A 22,080-nucleotide genomic window follows, 5' to 3' on the forward strand; every position below is an offset into this window, starting at 1 on the left:
CAAAGTCATGTTTAAAAATTCATGCCCACCAATAAACCAGACTTCCGACTCTGGAAACAATAGGGATGAGTCAGAATAGTGATGTTGGAAGGCAGCACACACACACACACACACACACACACACACACACACACACACACACCAGGTGGGATGCCAGCCACAGAGATGGGCCCTCGGACTCAATGCCCCCTGCACATCACCGCTGGCTGCCATGTGCCACTCCTGCTTCGTTCACAGCACCGAGGACTTCTGTTGGAGCTTTCTAGAGAAATCCCCAAACACCAGCCCTCCCATGAACAGGGACCCACACTCCTGGACCGCCAGAGAATGGACTTCATTGGCATTCTGACGGCCCATGTGTGATATCTGGGACTGGAGGGCACGGTGACAAATAACCAGACAATATGCTCGAAAGGCTCGTCTGCAAAGCACACAGAACACTGCTCCTGTCACTTGTCCCTCGGTCTCTGAGCCACAAGTCTCTGCTATCATGGAGAAGGGAAAGTGTCTTCAATACATGCTGCCAGAAAACTCAACTGTCACATGCACAAAACAAAGTCTAGGTCATGATGGAGCATCGGCCACAAACATTAATGCACCCTGGCAGTCATTGAGTGGTCACTGAGTATGCGTGTACTGTGAACAAAGTGAACAATCTGGAATACAACCACTGAAGTAACCTTTGGACTTGGCTAACAGTATGATAGCAGTTTCCAGAGGGAACAGAAAGTAGGTGGGAGGGAGGACAGAATGCAAGTTTGATCCTGAGATGACACCGGAACTTTCATGGGGGGTACGTGGAGGCTCTATGCTGAGTTTCACAGCACCGTAGATCAATTTGATACAAATCATTTACCTCTAATTATGGAATGACTATATATATACATAAATGTACACGCATGAATACACACATTATTTACACTCAAGAACACACCTGCAGGGGCTGGAGTAATAGCACAGCAATAGGGTGTTTGCCTTGTGTGCAGCCGACCCACGTTCGATCCCTGGCATCTATATGGTTCCCAAGCCTATCAGAGGTATTTCTGAGTGCAGATCCAGGAGTAACTCCTGAGCACATCTAGGTGTGACCCCCCCCCCAAAGAAAGAACATGCATGCTCATGTTCACTGATATACACACATATTCACATATGCACACACATACATGCACTTACTTGTTTGTACAGCTATGAGAACCAACTGTATATCCAGTCATGGTCCAATGTTGGGGGGCCCAGTTCATGTAGGACCCTCCCAGATAATCAGACACATGTAAGATGTGGATTTGTGGCTTCCTTGAGTGAAATGTGGGGCAGTGGACTGAGTTCTGATTGTACGTGAGCACAGGGGCCTTGCACACAACCTTCCTCTCTGTGTCTGTTTGTTGGCTGCTTCATGGAATGACTGATGTAAGTGAATGAAGGAAGCCAGGACAAACTTTTGGGCACCAGCAACCCCTGCTCCATCAGCCCATGCCAGTGGCGAGCCACATGGAGAAGGCACTTGGGGACCAGGCACGGGCAGGGCCTGGAGGAGAGGCAGTGGTGCAGGTGGTGGTGGGCACATCTGTGAGAGGCCAACAGTGGCCGTTCAGAAGAAATGGTGGTGATTTTACTAACTGAAAGGGCCTCACCAAAATAGATGCCGATTAAAATTAGCACCAAAGGACAAGAAGTTGCTAATTACCAATATGAAAAATTGAGTGGCCGGGAAGGACAAGGCAGAAATCTCATTACTGTCCACAGGGACACAGTAATGGGGTTGTACTTCCCTGCTGGAAATGAGTCACTGACGAAGCCGGTCCTAGCTCCCCACAAGCTGGCGGATGCTCGGGAAGTCGACAACTGATAGAGAGCCCGACTCCCACCTGCAGGCCTACACGACTGGCCCGTGTTTCCTCTCCACAGGCCCCCGCTCCAAGCCCCGGCGCAGGGCTGCCAGATCTGTAGGTCCCAGTGCCTGAGTCTGAATCAGAAGGAACAAAGTGACAACAATGGGGATCGAGAGGTGCATGGGCATTGCTGCTGACAAGAAAGGCGCTGTTTCCTCCATTGGCACCATTTCTGTGTGACACGTTCACACACTTCACCCCCACTTATATACAAAAACTCACATAGCTCACACATCACGTAATTCACATGCCTAATACATTCACACAGCACTCACATGCATTCACTTGTAGGCCGCACACGCTCACACACCACCAACTCATGCTTCATCCCCACTCACACATTTCCTCATAGAAAACACTCACACGGGCCGGCCGGCGAGGTGGCGCCAGAGGTAAGGTGTCTGCCTTGCAAGCGCTAGCCAAGGAAAGATCGCGACTGCGGTTCGATTCCCCGGCGTCCCAAATGGTCCCCCCAAGCCAGGGGCAATTTCTGAGCACTTAGCCAGGAGGAACCCTTGAGCATCAAACGGGTGTGGCCCGAAAATCAAAAAAAGAAAGAAAGAAAGAAAACACTCACACATTCTATATTTTTATACTTCACTACTGCATACTCACATGCCACACACTCTCACTAGACACACTTCAATGCCACATACACTCACCCCATACCACACACTCACACATGCCACACACTCACACACTGGACACACCTTACAACACTCACATAGCCTCACTCACACTTACAGTTCACATACATATACCTCAAACATACACAGACACCACAGTCGCACATCACACTCAAACCAGCTCTACTGATCTGTGCTCAGACCCACACAAGATACCACATGCACACACATAGGCATCATGATTAGACATCTCACAGTTACACACACTCTCATACTCCCACACTCATGCACAAACAGGGGAAACGCTGGAAAACTGAAACGACCACCAGACCAGCTTCAAGTGGCCTACTTTGTCTGCTCACCGCTGGGATTTTTATGATTAACTTGGGAGACATATTTTGGGAGTGGGGTGGGCCACACCAGCGATGCTCAGGCTTACTCCTGTGTGCTCAGAGCACACACCTATCGTGTGTGGGGCCAGGGAACCAAGTTGGTTTGGTGCAAGGCAATTTTTTTTGTGTGGTTCTATCCCTCTTGCTCTGTGCTGGGTTTTAAAAGAGTAAGAGCCTGTGTTAGTGTAGGCTCTAAATAGCTGTCAGGCTGTGCCAACTTTACTGAACACACCCTTGGAAATGCTTACCTGTTTAACGGTGCCCACCTGCATGCCTTTTTCTGGAAATGGGGGAGCCGGTGCCTCTACCTGCCACCTCCCTCGTGAGTATGCCCTGCATGTCTGCTCCTGGTTCCAAAAACTTGATCAGTTCCTGCCTTCTGGGCCTGATCTCTGACCAACCTGTAGTCGGAATCAAGGTGACAATGGAGCAAAACCAGAAGTGACAAGGCAGTAAGTAACCAAGCAACGGTGTCACTCCTCACCCAACAGCAGCTCAAAGGAGCACTGGCTGGAAGGCACCAGAATGGGTGAGGGGGTCTCCCAGCCGACCATCTGGGGTCAGACAGGGGAGGTAGAGGTGTGGGGCTGAGTGAACAGGGAGCCTTGGGTGTTCCAGGGCTCCTCCAGTAACAACGGTGAGCAGGTCAGCTCAGTTGTGGGGACACCTGGGACACCTGCATAGAGGCAGTTCTGGGGTTCTGGGGGACCGGGGTGTCTGTCTCCAACCATCTGACAGCTGCCTTTGAGGTGCGGCTCTTGTCATGTGATGTCAAGTGCTACTATATTTGTGAGCTTTGTTTCGTTTTTAGTTTTCAGGAGTACCTTTATGGTTTACTGAACCTAAGCTGCCAGGCACGAACCACAGGTAGCACCTTCTCCGCAGGTGTCCTTGGAGAGCAGGGTTGTGGGGACAGTCAACAGGTCTCCATGGGGGTGGTCCCCATAGCTGGTGTTCCTGGTGGCAAGTGTCAACTTAGGGTGGTCAGGGCTATGGAGGCCCTGAATGTCCTGCCCCAGCGTGGGGTATTCATGGAATAATCACGGTCTCGGGTCTCAAGTGTGGGAATTAATGGACCAATCATGGGTCTTGTTCTGCTCCTCCTCCATCAGGGTCCTTTTCGGCTGAGCTTTTGTGTCCTCGGGTATGGGCACATGCTGACAGGGGCAGCCCAGGGGCAGGTGCCCAGAGTTATAGTGCCTTTGCCCATCAAGCAAGGCCCTGGGCTGTCTTGTCCCTAGATCCCTATGTTCCTGCATCTTGTGTCTGTGTCCCTATGTCCCTGCATCCTTCATCCCATGTCCTGTGTACCTGCATCCCTGTATCCCTGCCTTGGGGGACCCCAAGAGAGCAGTGAGGGTTGAGGTGAATGGTGCAACCTGTACTACCTGCTGCTAGAACCATGCAAAAACAACACTGAGAGGAAACACAGGGGTGATGGTAGAGTATCTCCCAGAATTCACACCTAGATGAGCCACGTGACGCAGAGCAGCCCCTGGAAAACCATGTTCCCAATGTGGGTCCTTGAGACACCAGAATGGCCCCACCCTGACCGCCTGGTCATGGCCCCTGAAGCACACCCCTTGCATGGGAACATTTCTGAGTTCGCTGCTATTTCCAGCCATCCACCCTTCGCTGACCGAAAACACTTTCCCCTCTTACTGGCCGGGCCAGTAAGCCACTTTCACTCCTTCTTGCACTGTGGCGCTCCCACCTGCTGGCAACAAAGTCTGATGACCCGGACTGGGGAGCGGCTCTGGCTCAGCCATCTGGCCGCAGCTGCCAGTGCTATCTGAGCTTCGGGCCCTAGCCCTGTCCAGTCACCCCAAGAGCTTTCTCTGTCACTTAGCCACAGGGCATGGTGTCCCACAGAGACAGGCAGATGAGGCCCCCTGGGACCTGGATCCTGGGCCCCACCTGGGCTGACAGGATACAGACACTCAGGGTTGCTGGTCATAGGACTCCCAAGTCTGTTCTGTGCCTAGAGCTCCCAAGGGACCAGGACTGGTGGTGCCATTGGGGAGGAAGAGGGGCAGTCACCCCACACAGTCACTCCATGCCTGCCTCATGCTCCAGGTGGTAGTACCCAGCTGCCTGCCTCCTCCTGAGGTATTTTCTGCTGAGATCTGAGACCCCTTTTCAGACAACAGGAGGGCAGGGTGAGGTGTCACCACACAGGTACAGGGGCTCCTGCCCAGGCCCAGAGCAAGGTCCTCCATGTGGAGGAACAGAAGGTCTGAGAAGACACAAGTCAGAGGGGCCAAGGAGCCAGTGTGGGAAGCACAGGGCAGCCAGGATACTGGGGCCCTTGGATGTCTGAGGTCACCTTTCTCCCTGGTTCCTCTGAAGTCCCTTTCCCCTCACTGCTATGTCACTCCTGTGAGTAGGTGCTCAGGATTCTCCTCAGAGAAGGTTTTGGATCCTACCACCAAGTGATTTTGTTTCAGACCACATTCTGGTGCATGCCGTGGGGTGTAGTTGGTCACTTGGGTCTTTCGCCCTAAAATCATCCAGCGCTTTCCTGAAGGTCTACACTTCTCACAGCACCTGCTCCAGGCTTATGGGCTCAAGGGCGCTACACCCATCTGCAAAGTCTCACTAGTATGTACTCAGGAAACTTGAGCTGCCTGAAGCTGAAGCGCTGGCCTCAGACCCTTCTCAGAGGGCATGGGTCCTGCTCTGGGTGCCCAGGCTCCCAGACAAGGGTCTGTGCAGACTGTCACTAGCCTCAGAGCCAGGCAGCACCTAAAGACGAAGACGACGACGACGACGAGCGCATCTCAACAGCCTCCACACAAGCCCAAGGAAGGAAGTACTGCTGTGGGCCAGCCCCTTCGCAGGACCCACGCAGGACAACCCTGTGTCCTGGCATGTGCCTGCGACCATTACCACATGGGTTTCTCCTCAGCACCACTTTCTGGCACACAAGCAAGAACTGCCATCCTGAAGGCAGGAGGTCCTGGCTGCTGCCCCTGAAGCCTGTTCTGGCAGAGTGCCCCCATTTTTTACTCTTTAGACTAGATGGACCAATGCCCTGTGGGAAGCTAGGCAGGCCTACAGCAGTCAGGCAAGGGAGATCTGGGATGGGGCGAAGGGAGCCTCTGGGCTGCACCAGGGCTACAAGTGTGACACCACAGCACCCTGAAGTCTGTACACAGCGTGGCAGGAGCCACAGCCAGAGTCTCTGCAGAGAGGAGCTGCTCTGCACCTCAGGATCCCCCAGACTTCACATCCAGGTGTGGATGTCCAGGGGCTCTGCTGGGAAGCTGCTGACTCATCAGGTCTGTGCTGACTCACTGGATTTGTATTGACTCACTGGTCTGTGCCGACGCACTAGATTTGTGCCGACTCACTAGACTTGTGCCGACTCACTAGACTTGTGCCGACTCACTAAACTTGTGGTGACTTCATTACATTTGTGCTGACTCACTAGATTTGTGCTCAGTCACTGGATCTGTGCTGACTCACTAGATTTGTGTTGACTCACTAGATCAGGGGTGGCGAACAAGTTCGACACAAAGAGCCAAAATTCTAAACTGTGAGTGTCAGAGAGCCACACCACGCAGTGACCTGCCAAAACAGACAAACACTCACACAAAAGCATATCCTTTTAACAATAATATATTCAACACATATTGCATTTTGCCATTTTGAGTGAGGGTACAAATCCTGCAGTGATGGTGAGGGTGTGCTGCATCCTCCACACTAAGAACTAACGGCAAGATGTGACACAACATGTGACACATGGGTGTGTTCCCCCCTCTGGCCCGTGCAGTTGCTTCCGAGGGATGGGAGACGGGATGACGCAGCCTGGGGGCGGGACTGCGCCCTCGGAGATCTCTCCTCAGAGGTCCCTCCTCAGAAGCAGCAGAACAAAATCCAAACTTGGCAAAGAGCCACAGCATACAAAATCATGAGAAGAGGCAAAGAGGAGCGGCATTCATTTTGGCCGGGAGCCGCATGCAGCTCGAGAGCTGCGTGTTTGCCCCCCTGCACTAGATTTGTGCTGACTCGCTGGTCTGTGCCCACTCACTAGATTTGTGCCTACTCACTGGCTTGTGCTGACTCACTAGATTTGTGCTGACTCACTGGTGGGATTAAACGGATCCCATCTCACTCAGTATATGCCTTGTTTCTCATTGGTCGGAAACATCTTTGAATGTAGCATTGGTGTAGGATTGAATGCATGACTGGTGTTTAGACTGCCTAACCCCACCTCTGGGTGTGGTCTGTTCCCCCCTAATAAATACTCAGATTTTCAGGAAAAAAAATCTCTCTGCATTTCCAAACTTCCTATAGAGCTTGTACTTCTTAGGGTCTGAAGGCTTACGTATTGGAATTCCTGAATCCATTTTCCCCTCTTTGTGTGTGCGCATGGATTATTTCCTAGGTCTATGGTTGCTTTCCAGACCTGCCTCTCTCTAGTGTCCTGACTTTTGAACCTGAGGTTTTATTCTATCTACTCACTGGGTCTTTGCTGACTCACTACTTTTGTGCTGACTCACTGGGTCTGTGCTGACTCAGTGGCTTCCTGTGTGGCAGGAGTGACCCCTGTCAGGGTTTTGCTCACCTCCCAGATCTGCCTCCAACTCTTCAACCTGACTGTGTCCTGGACCTGCTCATGTCAGCTGTAGAGAGACCCTGGGTCTCTGCTCTCAGTTTGACCTCCATGCATTGTGGTTGTAGGTTCCCCACAGGGCAACATGCCTGCCTTTTACATATTTAAGCTTTAACACATGTGATCATATATGTGAGAAAGCCTGGAAATCATGACCTCAAAACAGAAATCAGCCACCAGAATAGGTGTCTACATTTAGCAAACATGAAATGGCTGTTTTCCTGGGCACTTAATGGAGGCCTCCACTGTCCCTCTCTATATGGAACCCATTTCTGCAGTGTGACTCCCTGGGGGAAAGGAGAGTCCAGGACAGTAGCCCCCATGATCCTCTGAGCTCCTGAGAATCGACCAACATTTTGCACACTCACTTCGGTGCTTCAGACATTGTTTGAAAACAAAGCCATGGAGACATAAAAACAACTATTGAAAGACAAATGATTTACAGGAGAATTGAGAAAAACTACGATCCATTTTACCCTTTTTAAAAAATATATAATTACTTTATTTAAGCACCTAAATATAATTACTTTAAGCACTGTAGTTACAAAATTGTTCATGATTGAGTTTGTCATACCATGTAAACACCCTTTACCAGTACCCATTTCCCGCCAACAATGTCCCCAATTTTCTTCCATTCTCTCCTACTCTCATGCCTGCCTGTCTCGTGGGCAGGCGTTTTACTCCCCCTCTCTTTTCTTTTTTGACACTGATTTGCACTATTGCTAATGAAGGGGTATCATGCATATCATTTTATCCCCTTTCAGCACCCAGTTCTTATCCAGAGTGATCAGGTTCAACTATAACTGTCACAGTGGACTAACCACTCGTTACCCTAACTGCATTCATTACTCTTTGTGTCAAGATTCCAACCATGGACAGGTCTTCCTGCTCCTCATCTCTATTGTCTCTGGGTATTATTACCATACTATCTCTTATTTTTCTTATATTTCACAAAAGAGTGAGATTGCTGCATGGGGGTTGATTGACAGGGGACTGGGGCACCAAGCTGACTTGCACAGCTCAGTCTCTGCTCTCACAGTCTCTCAGGCCAGTCAGGGAGTGGGCAGTTCTATACCTTTCTTTCTGATTCATTTTACTCAGCATAATAATATCCATATTCATCCTGTATAAGAAAATTTCCTGACTTCATTTTTCCTGAAGGCTGCATAGTATTCCATTGTGTATATGGACCACAGTTTCTTTAGCCACTCATCTGTTGTTGGGCATCTGGGCTGTTTCTAGATCCTGGCTATTATAAATAGTGCTGCAATGAAGTGGGAGTGCAGAGAGCATTTTTGTATTGTGAAAAACTACAATCTTTTTTTTTTCTTTTTATTTTTTTTATTTATTTTTTTTTTACACAATTTTTTTTCCATAATGGCTTACATATCTTTCACTGTAGTATTTTGGGTACATATTCACATTAAATCAGGGGAATACCCATCACCTAATATGTCCTCTTCTCAATCAAAAATCAAATATACTGAAAATAGGCAGAGTCCTGTCTAGAGGCTTCCAACCTCAGTTTGAGAGAGGATGTGAAAAAAGTAATTAAAATACCACAACAATACACACACACACACACACACAAAAAATATCGAATTAAATAACCGATAAGCACCACAACAATAAAGACAGGCACCACACAATAATCTCGGTTCTGAAATCAAATCATACTCAAGTGCAAAAAAGAAAGAGAAAGACAAAACAAAATAAAATAAAATAATATTGGAGACATCAACCGTAATCTCCACACCAAAATAAAGACGTCAAAAAAATAGATCATTTATTCTCCTCTTGCTGCTTTCGTGGTATGTGGAAGACTTCTACTTTATCTTGGATGGTAAAATCAGACCTGTTTCTAGAGATCTTGGTGGCTGTGCAGATCAGGGAATGGAGTTTATGGAGTCTTTCTTTGTGGTTCTAGCAGTTATGCTTCTTCAATGTCCTTTTTTTGTTTTTTATGTATTCTAGGTGTTTCAGAATAGTGCTACCATTCTGTGTTTTTCTTTTGTCTTCTGACTTACTTCGTTTAACATAACATGATCTAGGTCCATCCACGTTGCTGCAAAGTCTGTGATTGTATCATTTCTAACTGCCATGTAATATTCCATTGTATATATGTACCACATCTTAATGATCCATTCATCTGTTGTTGGACATCGAGGTTGGTTCCAAGATTTGGCTATTATACTGAGTGCTGCAATAAATAGTGGGGTGCATATGTATTTTGGAATGAATGTCCTTCCATCTTGGGGATATATGCCTAGGAGAGCAATTGCTGGGTCAAATGGCAGCTCAATTCTGAGTTCTTTGAGCACTCTCCAGACTTTTCTCCATAGATGTTGGACCAAGGGGCATTCCCACCAGCAATGAATGAGAGTTCCTTTCATACCACATCCTCTCCAACAAAGGTTGTTCCCATTATTTTTGATGTGAGCCAACCTCACTGGTGTGAGGTGGTATCTCATTGTTGTCTTGATTTGGATCTCCCTGATGATGAGTGAAGGTGAGCATGTTTTCATGTGTTTGTTGGCCATCCTTCTCTCTTCCTCAGAGAAATGTCTATTCATTTCGTCTCCCCATTTTTTTATGGCTTCGTTTGGTTTTGAAGGACTCAGGTTTCTGAGCGCTTTGTATGTTCTAGATATCAGCCCTTTATCTGATATATCAAGTGAAAAGATTTTTTCCCATTCTGTTAGCTGTCTTCTTGCATTAAGTAGGGTTTCTTTTGCCATGCAGAAGCTTTTTAGTTTGATATAGTCCCATTTGTTTATAGTTGATGCTAACGTTTTTGCCATTGGTGCTCCATTCTCAAAGACCCTTTTAATATAAAGGTCTTCGAGTGTTCTGCCTATTTTATTCTCGATAAACTTTATAGATTCAGGTCTGATTTCCAGATCTTTGATCCATTTTGAGTTGACTTTTGTATAAGGAGTGAGATATGGGTCGATTTTCACTTTCGTGCATATGAGTTTCCAGTTGTACCAACACCATTTGTTGAATAGGCTTTCTTTGTTCCATTTCATATTCTTGCCTCTTTTATCAAATATTAGTTGGCTATATATCTGGGGGTTTATGTCTGGGAATTCTGTTCTAATCCACTGGTCTGAGGTCCTGTCTCTGTTCCAGTACCATGCTGTTTTTATTACTATGGCTTTATAGTATAGTTTCAAGTTAGGTAAGGAGATACCTCCCAACTTCTCATTTTTCAGAAGTTTCTGAAAAACTACAATCTTTATATTACTGAACCTGGAATTCAGACTGCGAAAATAATGCATCAAATAAAAGAGCAACAGACTGAGCTCATGATAAAACCATGTATGTCGAGTGATCTGTACCAGTCATAGGATTTATGTTTACCGTGGAAATCATGTTTCATATAAGATGTGCCTATCATATGGCTCCTTGTACCATGTAATATATATTATATAGCATGTGTCATATAACTTACACAAACCATGTAACAGGTGTTATCATGTAACTTGTTATGTAATCTATGTGTCGTGCAGCTCCTTGCACTGTATAATACATGTATTATAAACTCATAACTTAACATGTCAGCATATGTGTCATGAAATGTCTTTCATGCAGCATAACATAAAGTTGTCATGTTGGATGTTTGTGAAAATAATGTATGTCATACAACACACAAAAATCATGCAGCACTTATACACTGTGTTCTGTGACTTGTGTGTCATGGAGCACACATGTGTTATGTGACAAGTGTGTGTTACATGATGGGGAAGGGTAATCTTTGAGGAGGGCAGAGGCTTTCTTGGGCTGTGCTGATGGCTCTGCTCTGAGCCCAGACTTAGGTAGGGCTGGCAGCGCTGCTCAAGGGTGGGTTGGGATGGGGGTGATGGTGGGATTGTTGGGTGAGGAATCCTGCCCTGTGACGTGAATGAGCCTCTCACCTGACCACCTGAAAAGACTCCTTGCTCAGTCTCCCCAGCATAGCACTCCCCATTCCTTCATATTTAAAATCTGGAATATTTAAAGAGATTTTTTTTAACATGTCACAGGAAAAGAGCAAGATTCCATAAACTCAGCAAGAATTCTATTTTTATAAAAACTCTCATTTACAAGAAATTGAAAAGATTTAATTTCCAGTAGCATCAAAAATGTCTTCAATAATTAGGAAATGATTTCCTTTGGTGGCGATTGAGTTCAACGTATAATTTGATTGCTGTCCATTACATGAGTGGTAATGTAGGCAGAAGTTCTTAAAATGCAGCTGCATTTCATCCCAAGTCATGATCATGAAGACTGGGCATTTCATAAACTAGTAGATTTTGTTTCTAAAATATCTGCATATAACATTTTCAAAGCCCATGTTCATCCTTCAAGTTCATAAATGACACAGTTTTCCCACAACCATGCAGCCCCAATAAGAGTAGTACTGAACTTGGGAGATCCAAGAACTCGAACTCATGAGGGGCTCACTAGCCCCTGGGCAATCCCCCTTGCAATGTGGAACCCTCTCGAAGCAAGCCAGGATGAGAAAAACTCTAGGGATTCTAAATATGTGGCTTCAACAAGTCTTGTCCAAAATGCCAACCGGACCTTTCGCATCCACGGCCCTTCATTTGGGCTGCCACGTGGCACAGGAACAGAGGATTTGGACACCTGGACACTTAGGACTTTGAGTCTGGGCCCCGCGGTGTGAGGACACACCCGTCCTGCCTGGCCCTGACCACACTAACATGTTCCTGCCTCCGTCCTCTCTCCTGACCCCTCCTGGCCAGCCCAGTCGCACTCGCTGGCCACCCTCGCACCGAGACCCAGCACAAGGTGTAGACACAGGGCTTTAGCTGTGGGGCAGTCACTGGAGTGAAAGGATGTATGGCCCTGTGGAGCTGAGGACTCCTTCTTGCTGTGTCTGGGGTGGGGATGGCAGGGTTTAGTCAGAACCTGACCCTGAGGGGAGTTATCAGAGCTGAGCATAACTCTGTCGCCTCTCTGACTGGCCTGAGAGACTGTGAGAGCAGAGACTGAGCTATGCGAGTTAGCTTGGTGTCCCAGTCCCCTGTCTATCAACCCCCATGCAGCATAGAGGGAATTGGGAGGCAGAGGTCTCTGTGAGGCAGGGACCACAGGATAGTTCTGGGTGTGCTGTATTTGGGGAACACATGGGACATTCCTGCACACACACAACTTATGGGAATATAAAGACGGTCCTACACACATGAAGCACATGAGTGGTGCTAGAGAAAAATGGAGGCTGGGGTGCCAGCGCCCCTCAGTGATGGTCCTGCACATACAGAGCTCATGAGGACATTCCTGTACACACACACACACACACACACACACACACACACACACACACACACACACAGCATGCTCTTTAGGACAATACTGGCACACAGCACATTGTGACTTTGTCTGCTGCAGACAGAGACATACTGGGAGGACAGCATGGGGGCAGAGACCACACAGCATGGTGTCCTGGCACTCAGGAGACAGACACTCAGGAGAGTATGTGCAGTCATTTAGGAGGGTGAGTATAGGCAGATGCCCTGTGCAGATACATTCGTTCTCATGCCCTGTGCAAACAGCGGGCAGTTTTGAGCCTCGGGCCCATTGGAGTGCTGAAGTCCAGCTCTGCATGACAGGACTGTGATTCCCTTCTTGACATTTGCCAGCAGTTTGAACTGGCTTCTGCCACTTTCTCCGCCTCATCCAGAGACGCAAAATGAAAAGTTCGGAAATTCCATTCTCCGTGTTGGCTTGTCTGACAGGAGCTAACTAATCCTCTTCCAAGATTGTTTTTATTCAGTGGCTGGTGGCAGCTGGTCTAAAGTTCTCTCTTTCATGCTTGGATTTTAGGGAAACATCTGAGGTAGAGATTGGCAGCTCCTCAAGGTTAGCCTGGTGAGGTACCACTTCACAGAGTTTCTCCAAGTCACTGGACATGAATTCTGAGTCCAACACTCATAGGGACTCACTGGGCCAATCCGGGCCAGCTACATGTGGACGTTCCTGTCACAAGACATGAGAAATGTTTATGTTTTTGCAGCCAATAGTTTCTTACCCAGAGGGTGTAGGGAGAGGAGAGGATGGGGAAGGTGCATTTAGGAGGTGTCGGTGAGCTGGAGAAGAATAAGGGCAGGAGTGCCAGGGCCCTGACAGTCCAAATGTAGAGGATCCTGACAGCAGGTCTCAATATAAACAGATCTCAAACCTGGCAGGAGTGCCAGGGCCCCGACAGTCCAAATGTAGAGGATTCTGACAGCAGGTCTCAATATAAACAGATCTCAAACCTCTGAAGCCTCATGAACTAGTCACAGCTGAGTCTACACCTGGCCGGGAGAGGGTAGGTGTCCCAGGGCGACTTCTTTACCCAGAGCAGCAGCCCAGTCAGCCAACTCAGCCAGCCCATGGTGGGAGCCCAGGAGTTGGAAGTGGGGAATAGCCATCACTGAGAGTGGAGAGACAGGGTGCCCCACCAACAAGCCCCCCCACCTGCTCTCAAGAGTGGATGCCCAGGGGGAACAAAGTGATAGAACAGCAGGGAGAGCATTTGCTTTGCAAGCAGCCAATCCAGGTTCAATCACCAGCATCCCATATGATCCCTCAAGCCTGTAAGGAGTGATATCTGAGCACAGAGCCAAGAGTAACCGCTGACCAATTCTGACATGCCAATTTTTTATAAAAGAGTGTGTGCCCAGGAAAAAGGAGGTACCTGAGGTGTGACTCAAGAAAGAGGTGGTCTCCAGGGGCTGGTTGCATGGTCCTGGTGCTGAGTGTGGTTGTCTGGGTCCTGGGGCACGTCACCTCCCGAGCCAGTCCCCTACTTGCCCTGTCACAACTTGCTCTCCCTCTCCAGCCACTGTGTGAAGAGCAGCACCACAGTCACTCCTGATATCTCTTTGGACACGTGGTCTCATCTGGCGCAGGGCACAGTGGGTGGTGGACACAGATGGCAGCCTGGCCTGGAGCACCGTGAGGAGCAACCCCAGAGCACTGCCAGGGTGGCTCAGCACCATCAGGAGTAGCCCCAGGACACTGCCAAGGTGGCCCAGAGCACCACCAGGAGCAAACCAAGAGCACTGCCAGGGGGATCTAGAGCAGCACCAGGAATAGCCCCAGCACTATGAGGCTAGTGCCCAAAACAAACCAAAACAAACCACTCAATCCAGGGAGACTCAACTGAGGCACAGGCTGGGGGTAGGGTGGTGGAACTAGCCTTTTGAGAGTACGTGAGCAGCCTGAGAGGAGTGAGGATTGCGGGCACCTCACGGCTCTGCATGCAGCACCCACCTCTTACCCTGACTGCCCGGGCACAGCATCTCGAGGACTGGCCCTGTCAGCATTGTTGGTCACCCTCTTCCCCTCATCCCCTCCGTGCAGACACCCCAGAATCACAGTCTCTTTAAAGCCACATTTGGCTTTAAAGGAAAAAACACCACAAGGAAGCTCTTGGTTTTATCCTAGAAGAGCTGGACTGATTTTCATGGTACCAGCAGCATTTTATTGACCAGACTTTGCAACACCGTTTAAGAACATTTCACAAAAGATTTTTAAAATAATAACTTTTTTGAAAACCAAGTTTTCACTTTATTTTTAGTTGTCTAAACTTAGCCTGAGGCCTCTGGCTGGTTTTCAAGTCTCTTTAAAAGCAGCTTTATTCATGGAGAGTTTGAGCCTCTGGGGTTTCACTGGACATGGGACTTTGAGGCGAAATCTCCAAGGCCCTAAGCAGAACCCGGGTAAGATCTGAAGAATGGAGGCAGGAGCAGGGGTGGGACTCCCACTGGACATAGCTCAGAGGCACTATCTGGCCCGCATGAAAGTGAGAGAACAAAGCAGCATTACAAGGACACTGCAGTGACTGCAGTGTGGCCACTAAGGACTGTGTCCCCTGGGACCTCTCCTGGACGACTATCCTGGAACACACTCAGGATGCCAAGGCCCAAGAATCCAGTCTCTCTTTCTTTCTTTCTCTCTTTCCTTCTCTCTCTCTCTCTCTCTCTCTCTCTCTCTCTCTCTCTCTCTCTCTCTCTCTCTCATACACACACACACACACACACACACACACACACACACACACACACACAAGAAAACAGCAGTGGGGTGAGATACAGAGACAGAAAGAACTGAAGAACTGTTTGGAAATGAAAACTAAAAGAGCTATTTGTTTATTTATTTATTTATTTATTTATTATTTTTTAACTAAAACAGCTTTTTCAGAGCTCCCAGACTTCAGGACATATGACAGGTTGAAGTGGTCCCACAGATGCCTGAGCAGAAAGGTTTAGGTTCAAGAACTCCGCAAGTTTCTCGCCCCAGGAGATCACAGCCAGCACAGCCCAGTGAATCCACTGTCTCCGGAAACGATCGCTGGACACTGGGGCTTCGTCACGCTGGCTCCAGGCCACAGTAAATGGAGGCTTCCCAGGCCTTTAGTGAGTGGGTGGTCTTCCAGCGTGTGTGGAAATCACACGATTAGGTTTGCTAAGATTCTGTAATTAAATCAAATCGCAAACCACATGGAGCAGAATGGATATCTGTGTGAAAAACACTGACGATGGCCCCAGAGCCCAGATTCTGTCAAGTCTTAGCATTCGTTTTCAAGTCTTAGCATTAGGTCGTGGGCATGGCCACTGAGGATGCTGCTTGTTTGCCTCAAAAACACACCAAAAACAGGGATCCCAATGTGACCTGAACATAAACTGCCTCCCTGGTACTGAGCAACTGCGGGGAGACCGCAGGGCCCAACATCAGTGGAGACACCAGTCTTTGAGGGTGAGGTCTTCAATGCAGCAGGGTCAGACCAGGGAGCCCAGATCTGGCTCCTCAGAGCTGGTGTCCCAAGGTCTCCCAGACATGCCAGATGCTGAAGGAGAAACAAGAATCTCTCATAGGAAGGGAGGATTGTCTTACGATGGGGCTAAGGTGTACCCAGAGGGCATGGGAAATGCTCATGATGAACCTAGGGAAGGTGGGGTTGATGCCCACAGTGCATCTGGGAATGGACTTGGGAAATACCCACAGTGCACCTGGAAAGGGCATGGAAAATACCCAGAGTACACCTGGAGAGGGCATGGGAACACCCCCAGGGTTCACAGTGCACAGGCCCCTCCCTGGCATGCACCTGCTGTGATGCCAGCACCCAGACATCTTGAAAAGCATCTTCTATCTCACAGATGTTCACCAGAGTAGCCAGCAAGAGATTGGAGGGAGCTCATGGTCACCTCCAGTCAGGAGTCCATGACAGAATTATGACAGTCTGCCCTTTCTTCCATACAGCCGCATGTTCCAGCCCAGATAGAGACCCCCAGTGACCCCTTACAGCTCAGTGACACCATGAGCGAGTCAGCAGGGCAGCATCCACCTCTAAGCCCCACCTCTCCTCCAACCTCTCCCAACCTTCCCTCCTCATTGCCAAGGGACGGGGCCATGGTGTGCGATTAAGTGTCTCAGTCAACTCCTCCAACACCTGGTCATAGTCTGTGTGAAGGTAGAGCCCAAGAGCAGCAGAGAGGACCAAGAAGTATGGGTCCCTGCAGGGTTGGGGGGGGGCGCTGCCCACCTGTCACTGCCCATGCCAGCACCTGTGACACTCCTGCATCCATGAGCCCAGCTTCTACATGCCTAGATTCCCATACCAGCCTCTCCACTTCAGTGATCCTGCACTTCTCTGTTCTTGTCTGAACTCTCAGAACTTGTCTCTTCTGCCCAAGTCTCTTTGCACCTGCCCATCACCTCTAAGGTTGGCACAACAAGACTCTAAAGGCCCAGCCGCCACCCCACTTTCCTTTGTCCCTCTCGCCAGAAACACATGTGATGGCTGGTGTTCTGGCAGGTGTACTGTAAATCTGAGGAGAGAAATACACATAATACACATAGGACAGAAAAACTGAAGGTGTCCTGGGTTCCTGGCCAGGAAAGAGCTGTACCATTGCCCTGGCCACCCCGATCCTGATGTCAGGAAATTACCCTGAGCCAGCGTCACTTTGGGTTTTGCTATTTGCAGCTAAACCTTGATCTAACAGATCCCTCATGTAATGGATTCAGGGTCTCTCTGGTCTTGCAGCTCGATCTGAGCTAGTCATGAAAGTACTTCAGGGGTGTGATGGCTCTGGGTTCACACAGCCGCATACCACAGAGCTGCAGGATGCTTGAATGAGTGTCCGAGGCTGCGGGTGTGACACTGATGATGACTGAGGAGGCCAGGTGGCCTGGGAAATTCTCTGCCGTCCTTCTTCCTCCAGAGCTGTGCCTGGCCTGCACCATCTCCAAGGCATTTCAGCTGGGCTCACGGGTTCTAGACCTTTCTTTAGTCATCGGGGTTCTGAAATGCAGACAGAGACCAAAGCTGGCAGAGACCCAGATCCCATCTCTGCAAACTAAGGCCTGCTGTTCTATTTGTGGCCTGTCTCCACAATTAATTAAGATCTCAATCTCATTGATCAGGGCTCAAATGATGTTTGTTACCAAGTGGGATGGGCTGATGGTGCTGGTGACTCTCCCCAGCCCATTCTGTGGAGCTGTGCGAGGACAGTAGTTAGTCAGCGTGGTGCCCAGGTGCCCTTCCTTCAGGTCAGGTCCTGCTAGCACAAGTGGCCGGAGCTGTCCCTGAGCACCAGACATGGAACACCGCAGGCCAAATGCTAGTTCTAGAACTCTGGAAGGAAACCACAAAATTGGCATGAAGGACAGAGCAATGAGCCTGGGACCTTTCTCAGGCCAACCGCAGATTTTCCACATGCTGTGTGCTATGTGGAGTGACTTAAGCTCTGATTGCTTCTTCTCCATCTCCACCTAACTTCTCAGTCAGGTGTGGCCATCTCTGTGGAAGCTACTGGTCACCACAGTGACTTATGCAGCCACTGACAGCTTCCTTAGCTGCTCTGTAAGTGATCAACGTAAATTCTAGAACGACACGATTAAACACCTCAATGCTGGAGGGTGAGTCAGCACAGACTGCATCAGACCTTCATCTTTGGCCCCTCTCTGACCCTGTCCATGGAGCGGACATGGTCAGAAGCACCAACAGGAACCGTCCATTTTCCATCTCTCTTCAGGCTGGGCCCTGGGCGGGTGCCTGAGAACAACCAATCTTGTGAGCCAGAGAGGGGCTCCAACTCCAGTTGCCCATCCGAGCCTGCCTTCCCCACACCCCAGGTCTGTCCATAGAGAGGGAGTGATGATGGGCACAAGGACTGTGTAGGGTCAGTGGTGACAAAAGTACCTCTTCTCTTCCTGAGGAGTGATGAAGTCATAACACTTTTACCACAGCCAACAGAGACACCAGTGTAGGTGAATTGGCAGCTGATCCACTAAACTTCCCGATTAAACAGTGCTGGACCTAAACCCTCATACCTAAACCATCTGCCATCACTTTGGTGATGCTGAAAGGCATCTCCCAGCTCTGGGAGATGGGACAATGGCCCTTAAACACACCTCCCAAGTTCTGGTGCAGTCTGGAGTATGAATTCAGGGTCCAGTTGGCACCAAGTCTCCAGGGCAGGCTCTGCTGAACTGTCAGGATGTCCCCTTTTTCAAAGCCATTTTACCTCATTGTTCCCAAGTTTCACATCACATCGAACCACTTCTCAGTGGGTCCCTGATAGGGCTCTGCCTCACGGTCCCTGTGGAAATGACTTAGCTTTGGGATGTGTGACCCGAAGTGGAATTACTGGGTCACATGGTAACTCTGGTCGGACCGGTTCTGCTTCCACACCTTTTCACATGGATGTGCCCTGACATATAGGGTTTCCTCTAGCCCCATGCCACCCTGGCCGACTAGTCTAGCGAGTCTTGATAATGGGAATGTGTGATGTCTCCTGGGGTGTGGAGGGAGTTTTCATCCATGAGGTCGGATGCTGCTCACTCTTCATGCACTTTAGGGCATTTGGAGCTTTTCCACAGGGAAGTAACTGCTCACATTTTCTACTGCAGGGGTCACACCAGACACTGCTTTGACCCTGTGTCCCCATGGCCCACCAGTGCCCAGCGGCTAGGTGGTGCTGGGGTTGAACTCAGGGCCTTTTGTATACACTGCAAGAGTTCAACCATTTATTGGCTTTTCGTTTTGTTTTGGGGCTAGACCCGGCTGTGCTCAGGTGTTATTCCTGGCTCTGCACTCAGGAACCAGTCCTGACAGTGCTTGGGAAACCATATGGAATGTCGGGATTTGGACCCAGGTTGACCACGCGCAAGGCAAACAGCCTCCCCTCTCCAGACAGCTCCTTGCTCTGCCATTTGAGCTGCCTTCCCAGCCCCATTTTCTGCCTGTTTTAACAATCCGCTTGGCGTAATTGTTGTTGAATTGTAATCTTTTTATATGCTCAGGGTAGTAATATCTTATCAGATGTGTGATTAGCAAATATTTTCTCCCTCTGTGGGAGTTGTGTTTTCACTCCATTGAAAGCGTTTTTGGATGTACAAAAGGTTTTCGTTTGAATAAAGTTCAATTCTCCTATTTTTATCTTGCTGCCTCTGTTTCTGGTGTCATATCCAAGAAGCTGTTGCCAAATCCGATATCACGCGGCTTCCCCTGGTGCCTCCTTCTCAGGCCATGAAGGTTTAGCTCATCCATCCGGTCTTTGACCACATTAGGTTCCGTCTGTGCCTGCTGGGAAGTGAGGACCCCCACACCCCGCCTTCTGGTGCCCCGAGAAAACCTGCTTGACAGCTCTGTCCAGAAAGTCTTCGTCTAACACAAATACTGTTTTCTAAAGAAGCATTGTTATTTTTTTTAACCTGGAGAGAAGGCCATGTACGTATCACTAAGGTGAAAGACCGCCGTGGTCGGCATCTTTAACAGGCGCATCTGGAACTCAGAGTCCTGTATTCAGCAGTGTGACCCCTCTTTTTATGAAGATGGACCCAGCGGGAGAGACAAAGACAGACCAAGGGAAGAGTTGGGAACAGCATCCCTCATTCCTGTCTGGGGCTAGAGGGGCAGGTCGTAGGGGGTAGTCAGGGCTGCAGTGTGGGCCCTGGAGGGCAGGTTTTTGGGGGATAGTGTCAGGGCTTCAGTGTGGATATCAGGTTTTGGGGGGGCAGTCAGGGTTGCAGTGTGCATGCATTCTGAGACAGCTCTTGGAGAAGGGCCCCGGGCAAAAACCTGCAGCAAAAGACACAGAGCAGAAAACCCAGGGCGGGTTTGCAGCACTCGGGGCAGAGGCACACTCAGGTGCCTGGCATCCCAGGACAGCTGATGGGGCCTCTCACACCCCACAGCCTGCCACCCCTGCAGCCCCAAACTGCACCCCAGAGGAAACCATCTCTTGACCTGGGTTCCTGCCTCCCTCCAGCCCCGTCTACATGGTCTCCCATTTTTCCCATCTGGGGGCAGCATCTTCCCCTCCAGCACATCCAGATGGGCAAGTCCAGCTCTGAAGAGCAAAGGAGGAAGGAAGGGAGGTTCTTCTGGTGCTGAGTGGGCCGTGCTCTCCCGTGTCAGAAGCTGAGGCCGTTCCAGCTCCCACTCCTAAGGCTCCTGCAACCCTGTTTGTTCCTCAGTGTCTGGGAATCGTCCCCTGAAACATGCCGAGAAATATTTGTGAAGATCCTTTTCTCCCTGTCTCCACGTGGGCCAGATGGGTTCACAGTCTCTTTCAAATGCAGTATTTAGAGTTTGGAGGAATTACAACATTATTTTTTGGAACAACTGAAGAATTTTTATTATATGCATTTTGAACATTTGCAACCCCCTCCATAAAAACCTGTATTTTAAAAAAGGGAGCTGGTCCCCATCATGAGGCTTGGGACTGTCAGTGGGCTCAAGTCTGTTGTCCTTAGAACACAGTCTTTGAACGGTAATGACCATAGTGGTGTCGAGCACTGCAGGTTCAGCACCATCCTGGGACCCCTAAAGCCCCTGAGATCCCAGAATGCTGGCAGCCTCCCTCAGGGAGAAGCTCTGCTTTCTAAGGAGTACACAAAACCCTGGGGTCCCGTGCATGCCCCCACCCCCAGAAGTGAGTAAGCCCAGGGGAGCTGCTGCAGTTGGACCCAGACCAGTAAGTCTCAGTAGCAGCTACTATCTGAGCTGCAGGCTCCCAGAAGACAAGAATTTGCCCAGCGTCACACAGCTCTTCAGAAGCTTTCATATCATACATGGGCTGCTTCCCATCACCAGCCAACCCAGAATGTTCACGCTCTGTAGGTTTTATGTGAGTCCTTCCTTTCTCCTTTGGAACAAAAAACACCATGGTTCCTCTGTGTGCCGAGACACCCAGACTCTGAGCCTGGCATGGAAGTGGACATTGGAAATCATCACATGGCCTGTGGTCCCGAATAGAAGCAGAGCTTCAACACAATCCAATAATCTTTCCTGTTTGCCTTTATCTTTGGTTGGGCCTCACTCAGTGGTACTCAGGGCTGACTCCTGGATCTCCTGGTGGTGCTGGGAGACCCTGTAGGGTGCCGGATATCATCTAGATTGGCTATGTGCAAGGTTAGCATACTCCCTTGGACTTGTACTATCTCTCCAGCCCTACCGTAACCCAGTGAACTTTCCCTCTTCCTAGTCCTGACCAGAGACAGTGAGGAGAGTGAGCTGGGCTGAAGTAGGACAGGGGTGGGAATGGGTGGGGTAC

Source organism: Suncus etruscus, chromosome 12, assembly GCF_024139225.1.
Source record: "Suncus etruscus isolate mSunEtr1 chromosome 12, mSunEtr1.pri.cur, whole genome shotgun sequence".
Lineage (NCBI taxonomy): Eukaryota > Metazoa > Chordata > Mammalia > Eulipotyphla > Soricidae > Suncus > Suncus etruscus.